Consider the following 26,245-nt stretch of genomic DNA (forward strand, 5'->3'; position numbering starts at 1 on the left):
AAAAAATAATAAAATGTATTATATATTTTAATAAAGACATTTAACAGATTATACATGTTGCTATGATACAGAAAGAAGAACAGCATTTGAAATCCAATACTTTCAGAAAGTTTCCTGCCAGAGAGCACGTGTGAACTAAAATCCAGGTTTTCAAGTACTGTGGTCCTTCCTACACTCATGATCTCAGCAGTGGCTTTAAAAGAAATCAACAAAATTATTTTTCCACTTCTAAATCTGGGCTTGCAACACGTACCATTTGTACAGCCACGTCATAGCATTTGGAATTCGCATAGACATACACGAAGCAGCACCCTTTGGAATTCCCGTTGCTGCAAAACAGTGCCAGAGGGTTACCTATAATCTGTCGGAACACAGTACTCTGTACTGGGATTTTTAGGAAGTTTTCTCTAACGCCCTTCACTATATTATCACTTGTCCTCTCCTATGAGAAGTGCTGTCTTGTTTTATCTGAGAATATTATTTTTAATTTTTTTTATTTGAGAAAGAGCACATGCAAGCGGGGGAGAGGGGCAGAGACAGAGAAAGTCTCCTAAGCAGGCTCCACACTCAGCGCAGAACCGGACATGGGCTCAGTCCCACAACCCTGGGATCATGACCTGAGTCGAAATCAAGAGTCAGGTGCTTGACCAACTTAGCCACCCAGGAGCCCCAAAGAGTATTGTTTTTAAAATAAAGAGTTCCCAGTGTTAGCCACCTTTACTTTCAATTTCAGAGGTGCATGTGTCCTGGAACCCTCTGAAAAATAAAACAGATAAAAATTTATTTTAACTTTTGTTGTTTATTTGATGTGTGAGTTTTGGGGTAAAGGTTGGATATAGACCTGCATGAAAAAAAACTCATAAGTATGAATATTCTTGTGTTTAATTATTGGTATGTTGAATTTTATAACAGAATTCAAATTCGGTCCACATTTGTATGGCCTCTAGGTGGAACTACAGAGAGGCTTTTTGTGCATTCATTTTATAATATTAATATTTGATATCGTGCTACATGCTATTAGAAATGTATTAAAAATACACAGAGGTTACCTCAAGGTTTATAATCCAGGACAGATAGCAACTTTTAAACAAGTTTACTTTAAAGTTACTGTAAAGAAACTAATGTTTCTTTTACAAATACATAAAGAAAAATATTTACCAAGTATACTGCTTAGGGTCAATCGCATTTAAGGAGAGAAGGTTTATGAAAATGAGTTGTAGAATCTGCAACATTTTAAAACTCAATCCTGGCTTTTAGGAATCTCAGATAATGGAAAGCTTGAGGAATAAAAGTTTGTGGCAAACTGTAGGGCAGAGTATTTCACATACAAAATATAGACTGTAGATATTTACAAAATTATGTGTTCCTTCCTTAGAAAATATTTTTAAATAGTGTGGAATCCCCTCTCTCACAATGGCTTACTTGAACTGCCCGTGACATAACTGAGGAAAAAGTATCCAAACTATAAATTCACTTATAAATCATTAATTTATGAGCTTTTAAAGCTCATGAAAATGCATTAACATTTTTAGTTTTATTGAGGTATGAATAACAAAAATGGTATATATTTAGGGTGTACAACATGATTTTTTTAGGTGTCTAACATGATTTAATATATGTATACATTTACATTTAATATATGTATACATTGTGTACCATCAAGTTAACACATCCAGCACCTCACGTGGGTACTGTATGTATGTGGTGAGAATATTCAAGATTTACTCTCTTAGAAAATGTCAAGTATTCATTACAGCATTATTAACTATAACCACCATGCTGTACATTCCATCCCAGAATTTATTCATCTCGTAACTGAAAGTTTGTGCCCTTTGATCAGACTCGCATTTCCCCACCTCTCAGCCCCTGGCAACTACCGTTCATTCTACTTCCTGGTTCTGTGAGCTTGACTGTTTTAGATTCCACATATAAGTGGATCACATGGTATTTGTCTTTCTGCATGTGATTTTTTTTTAAGTTTGTTTATTTTGAGAGAGAGAGAGACTGAGAGCATAAGTGGGGGAGGGGCAGAGAGAGAGGGAGACAGAATTGGAAGCAAGCCGCATACTGACAGTGCGGAGCCTGTTGTGGGGCTCAAACTCCCCAACCACAAGATCATGACCTCAGCCAAAGTCAGACGCTTGACCAACTGAACCATCCAGGCACCCCTTTCTGCATCTCATTTATTTTACTTAGCATAATGACCTTCTGGTTCATCCATTTTGTCACAAATGGTAGGACTTCCTTCTTTTTATGTTTGAATAACACTGCATTGTGTACACATGTGTGCCCATTGACACACATGATATTTTTTTTATCCATCTACCTGTGGACACTTAGGTTGTTTCCATATCTTGGCTCTTGTGAATAATGCTTCAATGAAGTTATTTTTCTTGACAAAAATTTCATGGGAAGCTAAAAAATGAGATTGATATGTGATTCATGGATACCCATTACTCAAGACATCAAAACTTCTGGAGCATCAGGGATATGAAACTATTGTTCATGTAAACTATAATGTTTTGTCTTCTGTGGGTGCAGACTGGCTGACTGGGAATGGAAAATCACATTTATTTTAATATTGAGCTTTTAGGAAGTTCTTGATTATGCAGACCTATTGTTATTTTTTAATTATCTGGCTTAGGAAGTAGGTGATCAGAATTCTCAGGAGAATCAAGGGATGTGAGGAAGGGGCAGAGCAAAGTAAAAAAAAAAAATTAACGTTTATTTTTGAGAGAGAGTGAGTGAGGGAGGAGCAGAGAGAAAGGGAGACAAGAATCCCAAGCAGGCTCCACTCTGTCAGTGCAGAGCCTGATGCAGGGCTCGAACTCACAAGTGAGATCATGACCTGAGCTGAAATCCAGAGTCAGCCACCCAGGTACCCTGCAAAGTCAACGTTTTGTATGTCAGTAACATCTGAAACTTTTCTACCTCTGTGTGTTCAAACTGTAGTTATCATCTGGGAGAAAATGTGTATGAAACTTAACATCTACATTTATTCTGCACATTTAATTATTTAACATTGACTGAACTGCTTATAATCTAAAATAGGATTGTAAAACTTGGTGTTTGTAAAAACTTGGAGGAGGTCAACCAGAATAGATACATGCAAAAAAAGAATTCCAAAGGTGTCTACAAAGCAGAGAAATGCCCTTGCCCTGGGCAGTATTACACAGCTACATTTAGTAACACCAAAGTTAAACAAAGCATGCATTTGTCCAGAACATCTTCTTCCCTGTAATTGAGCTATTATTGTCAGTTCTTCATTGATTCATAAGATATCTGATACTTGGTAGCAGTGAACATTTTAGCAAATAGTTCTTGATCTGTTATTACAACTCTGCTCCTTTAATAGAAGTTAGGAAGGTACATAGAAATATTTCATGTCTCTTACAGTTAAAGCAGGAAACATATTTAGTAGTACTGCTGTTCAGTTAAGTCTGAGAACTTTAAAGTGATTACTTCTGTCTGCTCTAAGCCAGAAAGGAGGCAAGCTCTAGGGTACGACATGTGAATGTAAAGGAAGAATGTTTTTTCTCTACACATCTTCGGTTCTGGGCTGGGTTCTAGAATAAGACATTTTAACAAGGGAAAACAGAAGCTTGTCAGCCTGTGTGTATCATATATATGAGAGAAACTCAGGAACGAGTAACTCAAAGACATGACTTAGAATTCAGGTTTATGTAGCATCTTCAACAAAGAACAATAAATTATTAGAGAAGTGACAAGACAGAGGAAAGGACCTTGAGTCTCAAGAGGTGGTGAATTGTAGGAAGGCAAATATATGGGAAAGGAGCGGGAGATAAAAGCTAGTTTAGTAAAATTCGTTGTATAGATGTCTCTGGTGCCATCTCCATGCTGATGGGGATCTGAAGTTGCTCTGTGATTAAGTTTTGTCCTTCCAGGTAGGGAAGGAGGGACACCTTTGTAAATTTATATCCTGCTTTTAGGCACATAGGGTGAGGGCAGAGAGCTTTCCCTGCATTTACTCTTCTTACTTGCCTTCAGCTCAGAATCTCAAAGGCATATTTTGGCGAGACATATTCCGGTTACCTTCATTTGGCACAACTGGGAAGAGAAGGGGGATCACACACCCAGGGATGTCACTTGGATCAGAGTGGTGACCCAAGGAACCTCTCCAGCAGAGTAGGAATGCAGTCAATTAAGAGGCATGGGTAGATGAATAAAGAGACAGCAATTGTTATCACAAAGGTATCCAAATTGGAAAGGCAGAGAAGAAACTAGAGGAAAATAGAATTAAGATAAAATGAGACAAGCCTAGAGAAGTTCAAGGAACGTGTATCTTGAAATCATCTCAGAAAACACTGTGAGAACATAATCAGCCTTCCCTGTAGTGAGTGTTCTTTGCAGATCTCTCTGGACTGGGCAAGGAACTGACTTTGAAGTAAATAGAATTACCCCAGGCGTATTGACAAAGTCCTAATAAGACTGACAGCTTTGAGTTTTTCATATTGGTATCTATATACCCTGGAATATTTAATATATATAAAAAGCTGAAGATAAAATGGTGTATATAGCGTTAAATGTTACTATCTACTGTGTACAAATAACTCTTCTACTAATGTGCGTGCGGGGTGCTGTATCTGTGATTGATTAAACCCCTGAGCCGTCATCAGTTGCTTTCCTCAACTGGCTTCTATAAATATTTCATGTCCTGTAGTGCAACAGTTCCGTTTCAGGGAAGGCATTGTTTTCTGCATTAAGTGAGAAGCTAATTTATGCTTCTAAATTATTAAATATTCTGTATCTGTGGAGCAGATGATCCACAACCAGAAGCTGGCAGAGCCCATCCTAAACGGAAAGAGGGATGGAGCTGACCATCCTGTCTGTGGCTTTACTTGTGACTGTAGCAGCCCTGTGAACATGGCTAGCAACCTCCTCATCCCGCCCCAACACATACAGACACCACCTCCAGTATAAAAACATACAACCCCCTGATTGTGAGTTAGTATCATTCTTTAAATTTTTTTTTTCAACGTTTATTTATTTTTGGGACAGAGAGAGAGACAGAGCATGAGCGGGGGAGGGTCAGAGAAAGAGAGAGAGGGAGACACAGAATCTTAAACAGGCTCCAGGATCCGAGCTGTCAGCACAGAGCCCGACGCGGGGCTCGAACTCAGGGACCGCGAGATCGTGACCTGGCTGAAGTCGGACGCTTAACCGACTGCGCCACCCAGGTGCCCCAGTATCATTCTTTAAAAAGAGACTTTCTGGCCCTCTGAATTTGTTCTGAGTACTCCAGAGATGTTCAAAGAACTTTATTTTCCCAAATTTAGAGAACTCGTTTGTCTTATAGATCAAAGATTAGATGACATGTTCTGTGCATGCTGCTGTTTTAAAACAAGAAGGATAAAGTCACTCACTACCTATATATTCTTTTATTATATTTTTTCCCTCAACACGTTTGTGGGTCTTGGCTTTCTGAAATTGGGAATGAGCTAAACCATATCAGAATAATATGCTTGCCCCAAATAAAACAAATGATCAAGCGTACCTAGTATATTAGATATAAAACAAATTCAAAATACATGATCCTCTAAACATTTTTAAATTTTTTTTTTCTTTTTCAACGTTTTTATTTATTTTTGGGACAGAGAGAGACAGAGCATGAGCGGGGGAGGGGCAGAGAGAGAGGGAGACACAGAATCGGAAACAGGCTCCAGGCTCCGAGCCATCAGCCCAGAGCCTGACGCGGGGCTCGAACTCACGGACCGCGAGATCATGACCTGGCTGAAGTCGGACGCTCAACTGACTGCGCCACCCAGGCGCCCCTCTAAACATTTTTATTAAAGTCTTGTAAACTCTTAAAAACAGCAATATTCAGATTTCTGAACTCAGTAGAGCATTGCTTTTCACCAGCTTAACCAACCGCTAGAGCTTTAGTAGAATAAAGGCAAATGGGTACAAGTTCTGGCAGCTTAGCCCAGAGAGACCCATGAAAAGGCAGGTTTATTTGTTTTTTAATGTAGTACTTTTTCAATGTAGATGAATTTTCTTTTACATTCTAAAATAAAGCCATGGCAGTTTAGTATTTCTGGACAGCCCTAGCCCATTATGTCTCATCTCCTCCTTCACCCTCTGAGCAAAGAAAAAACATTTTTTTAATTGAAGTATAATTAACATACACTTCTATTATTTTAGGTGTACAACATACAATTCTATACATTCCTCAGAACGCACCACAGTAAGTGTAACCACCACCTCCTAGCACTTAATGTTACTATATTTCTTATGCTGTATTTTTCACCTCTGTGACTTACTTCATTACAACTGGAAGTTCATGCCTCTTCATTGCCTTGATTTATTCCACGCATCATGCCACCCACCCCCCTTCTGGCAACTACCGGTTCGTTCTCTGTACTTAAGTGTCTGAGGTTTCCGACTTGTGTCTACATTAGTTTGTTTTGTTTCTCCGTCCACCTATTAGTGAAATCTTACGGTATTCATCTTTGTCTGACTTATTTTACTTAGCATTATACCTTCTAAGTCCATATTGTCACAAATGACAAAACTCGTGTGTGTGGGTTTTTTTATGGCTGAGTAATATTTCTTTGTGCGCACGCGCACACACACACACACATTTTCTTTATCCATTCATCTGTCAGTGGACACTTAGGTTGTTTCCATATATTACCTTTGTAAATAATGCTGCAGTAAGCATACAGGCGCATATATCTTTTTGCATTAGTGTTTTTGTTTTCTCTGGGTAAATACGCAGTAGTAGAATTGCTGTATCACATGGTATTTCCGCTTTTAATTTTTTGAGGAACTTCAGTACTATTTTCCACAGTGGCTGTACCAATTTACATTCCCACAAGCAGTATATGAGGGTTCCCTTTTCTCACATCCTCATCACCACTTATTTCTTGTCTTTTTTATTCTAACCATTCAAACTGAATAGGAAGTGATAGCTCATTGTGGTTTTGACTTGCATTTCCCTGGTGATTAGTGACATTGAGCATCTTTTCATATGTCCATTGACCACCTATATATCTCCTTTGGAAAAATGTCTATTCAGGTCTTCTGCCTATTTCTTAATCAAATTGCTTGGAGGTTTTTTGTTTATGGAGCAATTTTAATCAAATTGCTTGCAGGTTTATGTTCTTACAGATTTTTGGATATGAGCTCCTTATCAGATATATCATTTATAAACATCTTCTCCCATACGGTAGGTTACATTTTGGTTTTGTGGATTGTTTCTTGGCTGTGCAAAAGTTTTTTTTTTTTATTTTGCCATATTCCCAAAGGTTTATTTTTGCTTTTGTTCCCCCTTTTCATGAGGAGACATATCCGTTAATTGGTTGCTAAAGATGATGGGCAACAGGATTACTGCTTGTGCTCTCTTCTAGGGTTTTTATGGTTTCAGGTCTCACATTTAGGTCTTTAATCCATTATGAGTTTTTTTTTTTTTTTTATGGTGTGAGAACATGGTCCAGTTTCATTGTTTTGCATGTAGCTTTCTAGTTTCCCTAACATAATTTATTGAAAAGAGTGTCTTTCCCCATTGTATATTCTTGATTCCGTTGTAGCACATTAATAGATCATATACATATGGGTTTATTTCTGGGTTCTCTTATCCTTTTGATCTATGTGTCTGTTTTTGTGACAGTACTCTGCGGCTTTGATTACTATAGCTTTACAGTATATCTTGAAATCTGTGTTTGTGATACCTCCAGCTATGTTCTTTTTTCTCAAGATTGCTTTGGCTGTTTCAGGTCTTCTGCGATTTCATAGAAATTTTAGGATTATTCTGTGAAAAATGCTGTTGGTATTTTGATAGGGATTGCAGTGAATCTTTAGATTGCTTTGAGTAATAGAAACATTTTAACAATATTAATTTTTCTAATCCTTGGGAATATTTTCCCATTTGGGTCATCTATTTCCTTCATCAGTGTCTTATCATTTTTGGAGTATATAGGTCTTTCACCTTTTCTTGTTTAATTTATTTCTAGGTATTGTATTCTTTTTGGTGTAATTGTAAATGGGATTGTTTTTTCAATTTCTCTTTCTACTACTTTGTTATTGGTGTGTAGATACTCAACAGATTTTGGTATATTGGTTTTGTATCCTGCAACTTTTTCAAATTTATCTATCAATTCTTAATAGTTTTTTGGTGGAGTCTTTAGGGTTGTCTATATTTTCTAAATATATTATTAGGGCATCTGCAAAAAGTGGTAGTTTTACTTCTCCCTCACCAATTTGGACGCTTTTTCCTTTTTTTTTTTTTTTTTTTTCCTTATCTGATGCTGCAGCTAGCTCTTCCAGTGCTGTATGGAATAAAAGTGGTGAGTGTGGACATCCTTGTCTTATTCTTGATCTTAGAGGAAAAGCTTTCAGTTTTTCACCACTGCATATGATCTTGAGGGTTTTTCATATATGGCCTTTATAATCTATGTTCCCTCTAAATCCACATCATTGAAAGTTTTTTTACCATTAACTAATGTTGTATTTTGTCAGATGCTTTTCCTGAATCTATTAAGATGATCTTAGGGTTTTTTATCCTGCCTCTTGTTAATGTGATGTATCACACTGATTTATTTGTGACTATTGAACCACACTTACATCATCAGAATAAATCCCATTTGATTGTGGTGAATAATTTTTTTAATGTAGTATTGAATTCCATTTGCTAATACTTTGTTGAGGATTTTTGCATCTGTGTTCATCAAAGATATTGGCCTGTAGTTTTGTTTGTAGTATCTTTGTGTGCCTTTGAAATCAGGGTAGTACTGGTCTCATAGTAGAATTTGGAAATTTTCCTTTCTCTTCTAGTTTTTGGAGTAGTTTGAGAATACAATACACCTTTGAAGCCATCTGGTTCTGGACTTCTGTTTGTTGGAAATTTTTCGATGACTGATTCAATTTCATTACTAAAAATCATCAGTCTGTGGAGATTTTCTGTTTCTTCCCGATTCAGTTTTGGAAGACTGTATGTTTCTAGGAATTCATCCATTTCTTCTAGGTTGTCCAATTTGTTGGCATATAATTTTTCATAATATTCTCATAATCCTTTGTATTTCTGTGATTGCAATTATCTCTCCTCCTCCTTCATTTCTGATTATTTGTGTCTTCTCTTTTTTTTAATGAGTCTAGCTAAAGGTGTATCAATTTTGTTTCTCTTTTCAAAAACGAGCTCTTGTTTTCACTGATCTTTTTATTGTTCTTTCAGTCTCTATTTTGTTTATTCCTACTCTAATTTTTTATTACATTCTTCCTTCAACTAGCTTTGGGATTTGTTCTTTTTCTAGCTTCTTTAGGTGTAGGGTTGGTTAGGTTGTTTTTGTGAGATTTTCTCATTCCTTTAGGTAGCATTGTGTTTCTATAAACTTCCCTCATAAAATTGCTGTTGTTTGTCCCAAGGATTTTGGACCATTGTGTTTTCGTTTTCATTTCTCTCCATGTGAATTTTTTTATTTCCTCTTTGATTCTTTGACACATTCATTGGTTGGTAGCATATTGTTTAGCCTTCACATTTTTGTGTTTCTTCAGATTTTTTCTATTAATTGATTTCTAGATTCATACCATTGTGGTCATAAAAGGTGCTTGATATGATTTCAGTCTTCTTTAACATATTGACACTTATTTTGAGGCCTAACATGTAATCTATCCCAGAGAATGTTCCATGTGCACTTGAAAAAATGTGAATCGTTCTGTCCTTGTATGGAATGTTCTGTGTCTATCTGTTAGGTCCATCTCATCTAATGTGGTGTTTAAAGCCCTGTTTTCTTGTTGATTTTCTGTCTGGATTATCTATTGACTGATGTAAGTGAGGTGTTAAAGTCCCCTACTATTATTGTATTACTGTCAATTTCTCCCTTTATGTCTGTTAATGTTCGCTTTATGTATTTAGGTACTCCAATCATGGGTGCATATATATTTACAATTCCTATATCCTCTTGTTGGGTTGATTGCTTTATCATTATGTAGCATCCTTCTTTGTCTCTTGCTACAGTGTTTGATTTAAAATGTTTTGTCTGATGTAAGTATTTGTACCCTGGCTTCTTTTTTTGCTTCAGTTTACATGGTATATGTTTTTCCATCCCTTGATTTTCAGTCTGCATCTCTTTGGGTTTGGAGTGAGTCTTCTATAGGCAGCATATAGATGGGTCTTGGGTTTTTTGTTGTTTTTTTTTAATCCATTCAGTCATCCTGTGTCTTTTGATTGGATCATTTAGTCCATTTACATTTAAAGTAATTATTGATAGATACGCACCTATTGCCATTTTGTTAATTGTTTTCCAGTTAGTTATAGTTCTCTGTTACTTTCTTCTTCTCTTGCTCTCTTCCCTCGTAGTTTCATGCCTTTATTACTGTTATGCTTGGATTCCTTTCCCTTTTTCTATATCTGTTACAGGTTTTTGATTTGTGCTTACCATTGGGTTCATATATAACATCTAATAGCATAGCAATCTATATTGACAACCCCTTGTCCTAACACATTATAAAAACACTAAATGTTTATTCCCCCGTGTGTGTCTTATATATTTGATGTCATATTTTATGTCTTTTTTATTTGTGTATGCTTTGGCTAATTTTTGTAGATAAAATTTATTTTACTACTTTTGCATTTAAACCTCCTTACTAGCTTTGTAAGTGATTAATCTACTTCTATTGTATGTTTGCTTTTTTTGCTTTTCATTTATTTTTATTTTTTTAGAGAAAGAGAGTATACATAAGCAGAGGAGGGTGCAGAGGGAGAATATTAAGTAGATCCATGCTCAGCACAGAGCCCAACATGGGGCTCGATCCCATGACCCTGGGATCGTGGCCTGACCCAAAATCAAGAGTTGGATGCTAAACCAACTAAGCCACCAAGGCACCCCACTATATGTTTGCTTTTATGGGAAATTTTTCTTTCTGTAATTTTCTTCTCATTGTGGCCTTTACTTTCCACTTAAGTAATTCCCTTTAAATTTTCTTGTAATGCTGGTTTATTGGTAATGAACTTTTAAAACTTTTGTTGGAGGAGCTTTTTATCTCACCTATTCTGAATGATAACCCTGTCAAATAGAATATTCTTGATTATAGGTTTTTCCCTCCCTCTTAGCACTTTGAATATACCACGTACCACTCCCTTCTTGCCTGCAAATTTCTGCTGAAACATCAGTGATAGCCTTTATGGGGTTTCCTTTGTATGTAACTATTTTCTGTTTTCTTGTTAAAATTTCTCTCTTTGGGGCACCTGGGTGGCTCAGATATCACTTAGCTAAAATAATGGCTAATTATTCTTCCCAGACTGGAAATGTAAGAAGTTATTTCACTGTAGCTAGGGTATATTAAGATTCTTTTTAGTTATTACTCCCAAAATACTATATCCTTACGCACGGAAGCACAACTACTATTTTAGTACTTTGTATATAAGCTTTAATTATTTTCTTTTATTATTTATGGCCATACCTATTTGCTTCTAACTGTCCCCAACTGGAAACTTCTCATGGACAAAGTTGGGATAGTATTGTTTTCTCTGTTGGGCATTATGCCTGACATATAGAAACATCTCAGTACATGTCAATATTATTGAAAGAATAGTAATAAGGAAAAAGAGAGTGCTCCAACCTCCAGTCCTCTAGATGTTTCAACAATGAATCCCTTGATTTTATTCTTCTGGATGATTTTGTGTCCTTGGAGAAGGCCAGATGCTCTTGAGAAACCTGTAGTGGAAATGGCAATAGTTAACAATAAAGGACAGACCATCACCATATCAGATACAGCTCACAGTTTTCCCTGCCTTATTCTATTTCCTCCATTTATATTTCTGACTTAAAGTTGGGTATATCATTTTCAGGAAATTTCTTTCAGAAAATCTGAAATCAATGTGCAGCTTAGCTCTTTTGTATAACAGAGAGTCAGAAAACTTTGATATGTGTCTGGACTCACTAACTGACCAGAGCATCACCTTAGGTCATTTATTTTACTGCTCTGAACCTCACTTTGCTGATTTTTAAAATAGAAAACAGTAATAGCACTGGTTCTTGCTTGCCATATGTGATCATTAAGGAAGTGAAATGAAAATACATGCGGAAAGGATTTCCACTTAACTAAATAGAAAACCCACCTGATTATAAATCTTATTTCTACAGTCTGTTATATCTTTCTGACTTAACCAGCTGTATAAATTGACAGGGATTGAATATCTAATTGGCAAAGGTAAAATTAAAACTTTCATTCTAAAGTATGCTAGCATTTAAGGATAAAGGAGGAGTTCATTTTCCTACAAATGCATTGTTAAGTTTGTAAAAACATTCATCAATACATTGTCATTAAGTTTTATACAATTAAAGTGAGGCATAATACTACCAGAATTTTGATTAAATTTCTTTTGTGAGTCAGTATGTTATTTGACATAATAAAATCCGCTCAAGCCTCCTTGTGTTTTTCTTAAAGTAATAGATGTTTCCACTTTTTCCTCTATTTGTAAAAAGTTTAGGCTGGTTAAAAAAAAATACAGTGCTGGAGCCCCTGGGTGGCTCGGTCAGTTGAGCATTTGACTTCAGCTCAGGTCATGATCTCACGGTTCATGGGTTTGAGCCCCACATTGGGTTCTGTGCTGGCAGCTCAGAGCCTGGAGCCTGCTTTAGATTCTATGTCTCCCTCTCTCTGCTTCTTCCATACTTGTGCTCTCTCTTTCTCTCTCTCTCTCAAAAATAAGTAAATGTTAAAAAAATTTTAAGTACGATGAGGAAATTATGAATAATTCATTAAATGTCTTTTATAAACTTATTCCTTAAAAAACTATCCATTGCTATTTACATCTGTAGCTCTTTTCCTTGGGAGATAAAATAATGACATAAAAATTCCAGTATTACAATCTACATCAAAATGGTGATTAATTTTTTATTAATTTTTTTGAAGCCTAATCCCTAGTCTTCACCTTTGAAGTTAATTTAACTCCTAATTGTCATAAAGAAATAACACAATGCAGACAGAATTTAAGAGGATGTTCATCTGCATGTTTTCTCCTTTTGGAAGATGTGATCATGGCTTTAAAGAATTTGGCGATATAATATTAATGAAGCAATGGGAAAATACTCATACTGGAAATTGTCGCAATTGAAGATTTCAGTATAGGCATCAGAGAATTTCCAAGAATGACACTCCTCAATATAAAACAGAAACTCCAATTTTAAAATGCAGGTAGTAACAGGAGCTCTGTTTAATTAATATGGCAAATTAAATATTTTTACTTACCATTTTTAATTTTAAATCAAATGAAAGTCATGTTGGGATTAGAAATGGTGGTAGCAGCAGCAGTGTTTTTAAATTTCCCTGAATCTCTTCATCCCCAGCACTCCAATAAAAATAAATAATAATAACTAATGATCTTATTTGAATATTAATTCAAACAAACTGTGGAAAAATCTTCTAAAAATATGACAGAAAAATCTGAACAATGGTTGGCTATTTAATGCTCTGAAGAAATTACTGTTAATTTTTTAATTGAAGTAATTATATTGTTTTTGTATTTTAAAAAATTCTTTACAGAGGGGTACCTGGATGGCTTAGTCAGTTAAGCTCCAGACTCTTGATTTAGGCTTGGATCATGATTGAGCCTCCCATTAGGCTCTGAGCTGGGCCTGGAGCCTGCTTGGGATTCTCTTTCTTTCCCTGTCTCTGTCTCTGTATCTCTCTCTCTCTCTCTCAAAAATTTAAAATTAAAAATTTTTAAAGTCCTTACGGAGATACATACTGAAATAGTTACTGATGAATTAATATATTTGGAATTTGCATCAAAATAATTTAGGAGAGGTGAGCGAGTTTAGATGGCATCAACAGCATTGGCCATGTTTTTATAGTAGTTGAAGCTTTGTTATGGGTTTAGGTTGTCTTTTTGATAAACTTGAATGCATTTGTAATAAAAGAAAGTTTTAATGTTATATCAAAATAAATGCTGGCCTCCATCTATGACTAAAAATTAAACCAAAAAAATGATAGCTAAAAAGCAAATAGAAGAGACAAAATGGAATGTGAAAATATATGCAGTTAAGGCAACAAATCCTAAAAAAAATAACAAATGTCAGATGGGATAAATGTAAAAGAAACAGATGGTAGATTTAAACCACTCTACTGAAGTGGGAGAGAGCCAAAGCATAAGAGACTGTTGAGAACTGAGAGCAAACTGAGGGTTGATGGGGGGTGGGAGGGAGGAGAGGGTGGGTGATGGGTATTGAGGAGGACACCTTTTGGGATGAGCACTGGGTGTTGTATGGAAACCAATTTGACAATAAATTTCATATATAAAAAATAAATAAATACACCACTCTACTGATAAATTACATTAAATGTAAATCAACTAGAAACTCCAAAATAAAAAGCAGAAATTGTCCAAGTGTATTTTTTAAAAAGCAAAACTTAACTATTTGCTGTCGGGAGTTGGAAGTAACTTAAATATTAAGACATGTATGGGTTAGAAGTAAAGAGAAACCGACATACCTTACAAATATGAATCTTATGAAAGATGGAGTGGTTTTGTTAATATTAGGTAAAGAAGACTGCAAAATGAGGAATGTTATCAGAGATAAAGGACACATCATAATAAAGGGGCCAATTCATCAAGAAGACATGAAATCTTAAAAGTATATTTCTTGGGATGCTTGGGTGGCTCAGTCAGTTAGGCATCCAACTGTTGGTTTTGGCACAGGTCATGATCTCACAGTTCACGGGTTCGAGCCCTGCGTCAGGCTCCATGCTAATGGTGTTGAGCCTGCTTGGGATTCTTTCTCTCTTCCTATCTCTCTGCCTCTCCCCAACTTGCCTGAGCTCTCTCTCTCTCACATAAATAAACATTTAATTTAAAAAGGTGTATTTTGGGGCACCTGGGTAGCTTAGTCAGTAAAACGTCCAGGTCATGATCTCATGGTTTGTGAGTTTGAGCCCCACCTCAGGCTCTGTGCTGACAGCTCAGAGCCTGAAACCTGCTTCAAATTCTGTCTCCATCTTTCTCTGCTTCTCCCCTGCTTATGCACACATGCTCTCTCTCTCTCATTAATGATATTAATGTTATTATATAATAAACATTATTTAATGTTAAAATAAACATTAAAAATAAATAATAAGTTAAAAACAAAAAATTTAAAAACTTCAAAATAATAAAGCAAAAACTAAATCCATAATTATCTTTGGAAAAGTTTTCACTGGTTTCTCAGTAACCAATATAACACAAAAAAGCAAAGACATAGAAGACTTTTAACAGCACTGTCAACCAATTACAGAATACATACTCTTTTCAAATGAACATGGAACGTTACTAAGATCTACAGTATACTGGGCTATAAAACAAGTCTCAACAAATCTTAAACAATTTAATTCGTACAAAATACATTCTCTACCATGGTAAAATTAACTTAGAAAACAGTTTTTTAAAAAACTTGAAACACTTCCCAAATATTTAGAAATTAAGTAGCACACTTCTAAGTAACCAGTGGTGTCAAGAAGAAATCATAAGGTGAATTAGGAAATATTTTGAACCCAGTGAAAATGAAAGTATATAAAAAATGTTGGAACTCAGCTGAAAGTAATGCTTAGGGCAAATGTATAGTTAAAGATAAGTATATTAGAAAATAAGAAAGGTCTAAAATCAGTGATCTAAACTTCTATTTATGAATCTAGAAAATGAAGGGCAAATAAAACCCAAAAAGTAAGTAGAAGAAAAATAATATAGAGTAGAAAGCAATAAAATAAAAATGGAAATGCAGGGGCACCTGGGTGGCTTAGTCATTTGAGCATCTGACTTCAGCTCAGGGCATGATCTCATGGGTTGTGATTCGGAGCCCCACATCAGGCTCACTGTTGTCAACACAGAGCCCACTTCAGATCCTCTGCCCCCCCTTCCCCTCCCCTGTTCGTGCTGTCAAAAAAAAAAATTAAAAAAAAAAAAAAAAGGAAATGCAGTACATATGAAATCAAAAGCTGTTTTTTTAAAAAGATAAGTAAAGTTGATTAAGTTATACCTAGACACATTGAAGGATAAAAGAGAAAGAGAAGACAGAGTTTACCGCTATTAGAATTAAAAGAAACTACTGGCTGTCTCAGTAGTTGAGCTTTCGACTCTTGATTTAGGCTCAGGTAGTACTCTCTCAGTTGATGAGATTGACCCCTGTGTCAGTTCTAGGTGACAGCACCAAGCCTACGTGGGATTCTCTCTCTTCTCTCTGCTCCTCCCCTGCTTTATTTCTTCCTCTCTCTCTTTCTCTCTCTCTCTCTCAATACATAAGTAAATAAACAAACAAACTGTAAAAGAGAGGACTTACCAGGAAATGGACAAAATCTTTGAAGACATAAATTTTCTAAAACTGACACACAGAAACACAGAAAACCTAAATCATCACATATCTACTTTTAATCAAATTTTTAATTAAAAACCTCCATACAAAGAAAATCAAATACTCAAGTGACTTCCATGATGAAGTACAACACATATTTAAAAAAGAAATATGGGGCGCCTGGGTGGCGCAGTCGGTTAAGCGTCCGACTTCAACCAGGTCACGATCTTGCGGTGCGTGAGTTTGAGCCCCGCGTCAGGCTCTGGGCTGATGGCTCGGAGACTGGAGCCTGTTTCTGATTCTGTGTCTCCCTCTCTTTCTGCCCCTCCCCCATTCATGCTCTGTCTCTCTATGTTCCAAAAATAAACGTTGAAAAAAAAAATTAAAAATAAATAAATAAATAAATAAATAAATAAATAAATAAATAAATAAATAAAAAAGAAATAATGCCAATCTGCACAGCGAAGGAAACAACCAACAAAATTAAAGGCAACCTTCAGAATGGGAGAAGATAATTGCAAATGACATATTGGATAAATGATTAGTATCCAAAATCTATAAAGAACTTACAAACTCCACACCAGAAAACAAATAAACTAGTGAAGAAGTGAGCAAGAAAACATGAACAGACAACTGACACTTTTCCAAAGAAGACTTCCAGATGGCTAACAGAGACATGAAAAGATGCTCAATATCACTCATCACCAGGGAATACAAATCAAAACTGCAATGAAACCAATCAAAACCACATGTGTCGGAATGGCTGAAATTAACAGCTCAGGAAACAATAGGTGTTGGTGAGGATGCAGAGAAAGGGGAACCCTTTTAAACTGTTGGTGGGAATGCAAACTGGTGCAGCCACTCTGAAAAACAGTATATGGAGGTTCCTCAAAAAATTAAAAATAGATCTACCCTATGAACCACCAATTCCACTACTAGGTATTTCTCCAAAGGATACAGAAATGCTGATTTGAAGGGGCACATTCACCCTAAGGTTTATAACAGCGTTATCAACAATAGCCAAATTATGGAAAGAGCCCAAATGTCCATCGACTGATGAATGGTTAAAGATTCGGGGGGGTGGGGGGGAGGGTGGAATATTACTCTGCAATAAAAAAGAATGAAATCTTGCCAATTCAACAACATGGATGGAACTAGAATGTATTAAGCTGAGCAAAATAAGTCAGAGAAAGACAAATACATGATTTCATTCATATGTGGAATTTAAGAAACAAAAGAGATGAACATATGGGAAGAGAAGGAAAAATAAGATAAAAACAGAGATGAAGGCAAACATGAGAGACTCTTAAATACAGAGAACCAACTGAGGGTTGCTGGAGGGGTTTTGGTGGGATGATGGGCTAAATGGATGATGGGCATTAAGGAGGGCACTTAATTGGTATGACCACTAGGTGTTATATGTAAGTGATGAATCACTAAATTCTACTCCTGAAACCATTATTATATGTTAAGTAACTTGGATTTGAATTAAAAATATATATATAGAAAGATCACTACACTAAGCCCTACAAAATATTCCTATGAATGAAATTGAAGAACTAAATAGAGAGGTATACCAAGCTAGTGAATTAGACTATTTAACACTGTTAAGATGTCAGTTTTCTCCAAGTTGATCTATATGTTCAAATAACCCCAATCAAAATCCTAATAAGTTATTCTTTAAAAAAAAAAAAAATGGCAAGCTGGTTCTAAGAGTTATATGGAAATGCAAAAGAGCTGGATTGACAAAACATTTTTGAAAAAGAAAAACAAGATTTGGCTTAAATGATTTCTGTAAAGTTACAGGAATCAAGACAATTGGTATTGGTAGAACAGACATATACATAAATGAAACAGAACAGATTTCACAAATGGATCCATACAGATAGGGCAGATTGATTTTTAACAAAGATGCACAGTTAATTCAGTGTGAAAAGGATATTTTCCATAAGTGGTGCCAGAACAATTGGCTGTCTGTATCAGGACAAAATGGGCCACAAGTCTTGTCTCCATAAACAAAAGATAACTCAAAATAGACCTAAATGTAAAAGCTAAAATTATAAAACTTCTATAAGAAAAGATAGAAGGAAATCTTTGTGACTTCAGCATTGGGCAAATAATTTTTAAATAGGCCTCAAGAAGCACAAGCAATAAAAGAAAGAAATGATATATTGGAATTGATCAAATTAAAATCATTTTACTCTTTGAAAGACACTGTAAGAGAATGAAAAGCCTACCAACTAGAAGTAAATACTTACAGAAGTAAATATTGGCAATATGTGTATCTGACAAATAATTTTATGAATAAAGAATTTTTACAACTTAACAAACAAAGCAACAAATAACTCCCCCCCAACCCCCCAAATAAACAGCCCAAAAGATTTGAACAAAAGACTTAATAAAATGCAATATAGTATGAGATGGCAAATAAGCAAATAAAGTGATGTTCAGCATCATTAGTCATCAGAGAAATGCAAATAAAAATCACAGTGACATGCCACAGCATACCTACTAGAATAGCTAAAACAAGAAACACTGATAAATGCTGTATTAGTGAGGTTGTGAAGCATGGTGTTGGGAATGTAAGAAGTTGGTACAAACCATTTAGAAATCAGCTTTGAGGGGTGCCTGGGAAGTTTAGTCGGTTAAGCATCTGACACTTGATTTCAGCTCAGGTCATGATCTTATGGCTAAACCCCGCATTGGGCTCTATAATGACAGTGCAGAGCCTGCTTGGGACTCTCTCTCTCTCTCTGCCACTCCCCAGCTTGTGCTCTGTCTCAAAATGATAAAGTTTAAAAAAAAAAAATCAGTTTTGAAGTTTCTTAAAAAATTTCTCCTGTTTTCTGTACAACCCAGTAATTTAGTACATATTTGCTCAAGTGCAACACAACATGCATCTAACAAAGTCTTCTATGCTCTTGTTTGTAGCAGCCTTATTTCCAGCAGGCAAAACTGAAAACTACTCCAAATGTTACTTCAATAGGCAGTTGGATAAACAAATGAACATACAGTTAAATACCACCCAAAAATAAACAAAATGAATGACTGATATGTCCAGTAACCTGGTAGAATTTTAGAAACATGCTGGGCAGAAGAATCTAGACACAAAAGAATACATAATGTACAGTTGTCTTTATGTGAAATTCTAGAAATGCATAACTAGTCATTAGTGACCTAAAGCAGATCAGTTACTGAGAAGGGCTGGATATTAAGGAACTTTTTGGAATTATGGAAATATACAATATTTTATTTTTAGTGGTGGTAGTTACATTCTCAACTCATTGATTTATATATCTTAAATGAGTTTTTTATTATGTATATTATGCATCAATAGATAGTTGAATTTCTGTATTATTTGGCTTCTAAAAATTACTCCTAACATACAAAATTATATTTTTCTGGCTGTTTTCAAAATGTAGAATAATTCTGTTTTTAGCAGGCAGCATTTGGTGACGCCATTAGCCACTGCAAGATTCTCTTGGTACTGTTATTAAAAGCCAAATTCTGAAAAGTTTTATCAGCTCATTTTTTGAAAGTGAGCAAGTAGCCAAGCTGATACACCTCCCAAGTCTTCTAGCCACCCTTTCCTTTTTTAAACTAAATTATTTATTTTTAAGTAATTCTAGAGTCATATGCAGTTTTGAAAAATGACAGAGATACCATGTACTTTCTGTTCAATTTCTATGGTAACATCTTTCATAACTGTACTACAGTATCCCATTATAATCCACCAGCACAGTCTCCATCCACTTGCATCACCACAAGGGTCCCTGGTGTTGCTGTGTTACATCCACCCCCTCCTTCCTTCCACTCCACTTCCCCCAAATGGCTCCACCCATGTCCTTAACCCCTGACAACTAATACATTTTCTGCTTCAATAATTTGGTCATTTCAGGAATGTTTAATCAATGGAATTATACAGTATGTAACCTTTGGGGATTGGGTTTTTTCCTAGCATAATTCTTGAGATTTATGTTGATGTATCAATAGTTCTTTTTTATTTCTTTTTTTTTTAAGCTTATTTATTTTATTTGGCGGGGGAAAGGGGGTTGTGGGGAGGAGAGAGAATCCCAAGCAGGCTCCAGGCTCCAGGCTCCATACTGTCAGCCCAGAGCCCGACATGGGGCTCAAACTCGCAAACAATGAGACCACGACCTGAGCTGAAGTCAAGTCAGAAGCTTAACTGACTGAGCTGCTCAAGTGCCCCTTTTCCTTTTTATTTCTGACTAGTATTGCATAATATTGGGTGTCCCACTATTTAAGCATTCACCTATTGAAGGACATCCAGGCTGTCTCCAGTTAACTTCTAAAAAGGTCATTTCCAAACATCTTGATTTTAATACTACATGATAAAACTTATAACTGTTAAATTATGTTTCCTATATATAATATAATAGGGAGAATTTTCAAATAGTACAATATTTACTTTTTGTGAAGTGTCTAAAGAACCTTAATTTTTTTTTCCCCTTGAGTCTGTTTAACTACAAGGAGGTTTGCTTGAAGAAATTACATCTGTTCACATTGGTGTTTCATTTGTGTAGCACCTAAATCTACCTTGGATTAGATTTTATCACAACTGAGAACATGCCTTTTTGTGGATGTTTTATAATTTGCAGGTAATGATAAATGCAATCAGCATCCTGTGAAGCCTCTAATTAGAGCCTAGGGGAAAATGTCTCCAGCAGCATTTAGGAGAAAGGGACAGAACACTATTTTATCCTGAGAAAGGGTCATTCATCAGGCATCTAGGGTCAGTTTTTTATGCTCTTGAACAAGACCTTAACAATTTGTTGGGCAAAGGTTTGGTTCTGACATATCCTTCATTCTTTTTTCAAGTGGACTGAAAGCTTTTGGTCTGATTTTTCAGCTTCAGAGGTTTCAGGCAAGATCAGAAAGTCAACTCTGAAATATGAACTTGTCAGAAATTTTTTTCTTAATTTTTAATTTGTGAAATCACATTCTCGAGACCCCTTGTGAAACTGTCACACCTTCGTACATGGATTGGTTTGTGATTCTGTATGACTTGTTGTACTGTAGTTAAGACTTTGCCACTCTACACTTTCTCAGACAGCAGTCCATATCAGAAAGATGGCTATAAACACTGTAGGGAACCTGCTGGTGGTGAGGAAAGTGTTTGATGAAGACAAGGAGCCATTAATTGTCTCTTGCTGGTTTGTCCAGTTACCTTGAAACTAGGCAAATCCAGGCCACAGCTTCCTGCTCTCTGCCTGCGTTTCAAAAATAGCCATTCAGCCATACTTACTTTTTCTGTTCAGCAAACAAGAATGGAGAAAGACCAGGGGTGGGTGCCTAGGTGGCTCAGTCAGTTGGGTGTCTGGACTTCGGCTCAGGTCATGATCTCACGGTCCGTGAGTTCCAGCCCCACATAGGGCTCTGTGCTGACAGCTCAGAGCCCGGAGCCTGCTTCAGATTCTGTGTCTCCTCCTCTCTTCCCCTCCCATGCTCATGCTCTGTCTCTCAATAATAAATGTTGAAAAAAAAATTAAAAAAAGAAAAGAATGGCGAAAGGCCACATAACTCCTCTTTCTCGGTCATTCATCTAAGACCTTGATTCTGACTTGCCCACTCAGATCCAGTTTCCTTGGTGCCTAAGTTACTGAGGAGGTGTCTCGGGACTCCCCAGTCCCTTCACTTCCCTTTGTCTTCTAATGAACATTTAATGCAAAATGTTTTTTTAAAAGAGGGCTCACAGCAGTATTACAACTTCAGAGCTATTGTTTTTAAGCACATCACAATAGATCTGTTTTTAAATTTAGTTGTTTCTGATCAATAGCCTTTGGGAATAAGGACTCTTTGAAAAGAAAAACAAACCAGAGGCATTAGGAACTTTCCAGAAAGAGTGTAAGGAGTGGCTGCTGCTGCCTATAAAGACTCATCATCTATCCTGTGGGCCCTCTTCATTGTAGTAGAATCTCTCCTCCTTCTCTGCTCTGTCTTCACCTTAGTATGGCGCCCTTACCTGAAAGTGCTGTGAAAATAGCCAACTACCTCCACCTGACTCTAGTCTTACTCTTCTTTTTTTTGTATTTGTATGTGTATATTTAACATGTAACATACACATCTTTGTATGTTTATGTTTTTTACGTGTGCCCGTGTAGAATATAAATTCCGCGAGGGCAGAGACCTTTTTTGTGTTTTGTACTGTGACACTGTCAACTAGAGCAGAGCCCAGAGCCTGGGACTCACGTAGTAGTAAATACTTGTTGAGTACATTAGTTAATTCACCAATCTGCATCCCCTTCATTTCTTGCTGCATTAGCAGAAGAGGCAGAATAAGTTAAGTGCAGAGGAATTAGGGAATACTAAAGCTACTTAGTGGGCATAACAGGAGTAGGGTAAATACATTGCTTTTGGCAGATCAGTAGTTAGGAGTAGTAGAAGAGTAATTGGAGTAGTGCTAGTAACCTACTCGCTGTTTCCGAGAGTGAATGTTCAGTTCTACCATCATGATTCTGAAGTTGTCGCATTTTCTTTGAAATCCTGCAGCGTTGCCTTCCACAGCTGGAAGTATATTGAATCAAGTGTTTGAAAGATTAGAATATTCTATTTCTCTGGTGAAACGAAGCTTTTATTATGTATATATCATTTATCCTTGATGACTATTTTTGCCTTGAAATCTATCCTGTCCATTGTGTAGTTTTGCCAGCTTTCTTGTTGTTACCATTTGTTTGTTATATCTTTTTTCCTCATAAATATTTCAGCTGTCTGTGTCCGTCTGTTTAGGCGTGTGTCTTCTAAACATAGTGTTTTTCCCGCCGTGCTAACCAGCTGTCTTTTCCCCACTTTACAGCGTGTTTACATTTGCTCACGTGCGCACCAGGTTTTTATTCATATTTCTTCTTCCTCTTCTGTATCCTGCAGAACCTTTTTCTGCAGGAGAATTAGCAGTAGACTCTCCTAAGCTTTGTCTGAAAGCTTACTTGTTTTCCTATCACTTAGGGTAGTAACCTGAACATAGAAATCTAGATTCACAAACTTCTCTCAATATAGTACTTTAGAAATGTTAGTCCTATCTTCTGAGCGACTAGTCTACCACCAAAGTAGTTACTTTTTTTTTTTTTTGAGAGACAGAGAGAGAAAGAAACAGAGGCAGAAGGGGAGAGAGAGAGAGAGAGAGAGAGAGAGAGAGAGAGAGAGAGAGAGAGAGAATCCCAAGCAGGCTCCATGCTCGGGGTGGAGCCCGACGTGGGGCTTTATCTCACAACCCTGGGCCAAAATTAAGAGTCAGATGCTCAATCAACTGAGCCACCCAGGCACCCCTAGTTACTCCTTTCTAAGTAGTCTCTGCTTTCTTTGGATGGTTAAGCCCTTGTCTTTAGAATTTTATATTCACAAGGATGGACCTCTATGTGAATTTAATTTTATTGACCTTGCTAAGAGGTTATTGTTCTTTCTGAATTGTTTTTTATCAGTTGTGAAAAATTCTTTAAATATTGTCCCCCTCAAATTCTCTCTCTTCTGTCCTTCTGGAATTCCCATGAGATGCATGTTAACCATCACATGCTGCCCTCTCTCTTATTTCTTCTCTTTCCTTGTGCCATGTCCTGGGGAATTTGCTTAGATCACTCATCAGTTTCTCTGATTTTCTTCATTGAGGTCTAATCTGCTGTTTGGTGCATCTATTGAAGGATTTTTTTCTATGACAACATTTTTTAAGTTGTATTTGATTCTTTTTCAAATGTGAATATTTTGTAGTGTTTTATTTTTTCATATTTTAGATATCTTGAAATCATTTAATCATGCTTGGGTTTTTTGGGTTTTCCTGTTGTTTTTGTTTATTTTTAAATGAGTTTACAGTCTAAACTTTTTGCTGCTGTAATTCTGCTATTTGTCATTGTCTCCTACTACCTTGTGGGGATTGATCACAGTAGATTGTTTCTTTATGTGTTCTATATGATTGTAATGGGTTCATTTTCAGCATGTGGTTTTTTTTTTTTTTGTGGCAGTCCTGTATAGCCTGAGTTAAGAGCTTGTCCTTCCAGAGAGTTTTTGCATTTGCTTCTGTTAGGTAATGCAGGGTTGTCACTAACCTGCAGGCTGGTCCCTTAAAAGGGCACCTAATGTGGCTGCCCTGTGCCCTGTACTTTAGATGAGGGTCCATGGGTGGCCGTACCTTACTCTTCTCTTCTGAACATCACTACAAATAAATTTAGAAATTTATGTCTTTTTAGTATCCCAGGGGGCTCATGGAAAATTCCTAGAGTGAGGTTTATTTTCAAATGTCATTACCTTACATAACTCCAAGGACATCTTCTAGTGGGTTTTACTGTCCTAGGACATATTTTTATGTTTTTTTTTCCTCTAATTGGACATTTGTAGATTATTCAATATACAATGAAAAATCTCAATCCGATATGATATTTGGGCTATGGATATATATTCACAGGAGATATAAACGTATGTATATACACATGTATATATATACGCACATATACTCACAGCAGGCACGCGCACACATACACACACAGAATGTATGTTGTTTCAACCAGAGTTTATACCAAAACATACAAATTTTCCATGTCCCTCTGAGCTTTACTTACGAACTTAAGCAGGTTTTACTACCTTGAAAATGTCAGTGATACTGAAATTTATCATGAATATATTCTCTTGTGGCTAGATTTCCCCATACCCTTGATCCAAGGATAATCAATCCACTATGATCAGATAACTTAGTGCTAAACCTAATAAGATATAATGCATTTGAATTTGTTAATTTCTGTGGTGCCTCATACTATTTTATAACTTCATCAGAAGGTATTTTAAGATATTTTTAATGAATTTATAATTCTTCTAAATTAACATGATTTAAATTGTTTGTAATTTGTTGTTTACTTAATGTACATGTTAAACTTAAGTTTTTGTTGATTCATAGCACTTGAGAATTAGGTTAATGATCTCCCCAGCAACAGCGGCAATACTACTGATTAAAAATGTGGCAATTGCCAGCTGTATTTCTTACTGCATTTTCTTTTCAAATTTAGGTTGTAAAGCCTATAACGGCTTTTTAAATGCTCCTCTGTTTAGAATTTTACAATGATGTGACAGACAAAGTAGAAGGAGTTTTAATGAAGAACTTGATATTATACCTGTGACAGTTCAGTATTGCTTGAGGCCTATGAAATGCAAAGCCATGTTTTCATCATGATCTAGGAGTTTTATCTATGCAACTTAGTGCCTACCATTAAATGTACCTCATTTTTTAATTGAACATCAATTGCTTTGATAAAGCCGTTGTTACCTACTCAAATTAACAGCCTTTCACAATAAAGAATTTTCTTTCTCTTCATTACTAGCTCTTTATATTTCCTATAAATGTGTAGCTTTGTTGAATTTCCCCGTCAAGGGGTTTTCTGGTTAGTTATGTTCAATGTAAATGATAGAATGTTATATCAACAGGTAACAACAGATAATAACTCTACACTTCTGCTTCCATTCCTCTACCATGCCTTGACCTAGTTGATTACCATCTTCTTTCGTAGTGGGTCTCCAAGCAGCCTGAAAAGCTTCCTCAACACAATACTGATTTTGCACAAACTAGTAAATATTAGATTTAGTCCAGTCCTTTCATGATACAGATGAGGAAACTGAATCCCAAGCATTTTAAATGATTTACTAAAACTCACAAAAACCTATTAATAATAGCTGGGCTAGGACAAGAAAATTGCTGACACCAAATGAAATCTTGCTTTTTTAAGCATGAGTACCCTTGATGAAATTTCCTGCTTGGTAATCTTTTTATGCAATTATTCGGCTTTTTAAATAATCTTAAAATGGAATATGACCACTTTTGAATTGTACTTTTGTGCCAAGTGGAAGTAGCCTGGGCAAAAAGTCAGCCCTCTCAACTGGACTGCCATCATCTGCGGGGTGCAGGGTGGGGGGGCTTCAGGTTATGTAGGACTCTGCTACTCTCAGCAGCCCCAGTTCTTCCAAGCCCTCTC

At 36.2% G+C, this 26,245-nt stretch overlaps 1 protein-coding gene across 1 annotated transcript in view; it reads left to right on the top strand.

Moving 5' to 3' along the window:
• The window catches only part of SLC2A13 (solute carrier family 2 member 13), a 392,282-nt gene that overhangs the window by 323,805 nt on the left and 42,232 nt on the right, over positions 1-26,245 (top strand). The window lies entirely within an intron of this gene.

The sequence above is a fragment of the Herpailurus yagouaroundi genome, unplaced genomic scaffold (genome assembly GCF_014898765.1).
Source record: "Herpailurus yagouaroundi ecotype Mexico unplaced genomic scaffold, PumYag 166, whole genome shotgun sequence".
NCBI classification, from domain to species: Eukaryota; Metazoa; Chordata; class Mammalia; order Carnivora; family Felidae; genus Herpailurus; species Herpailurus yagouaroundi.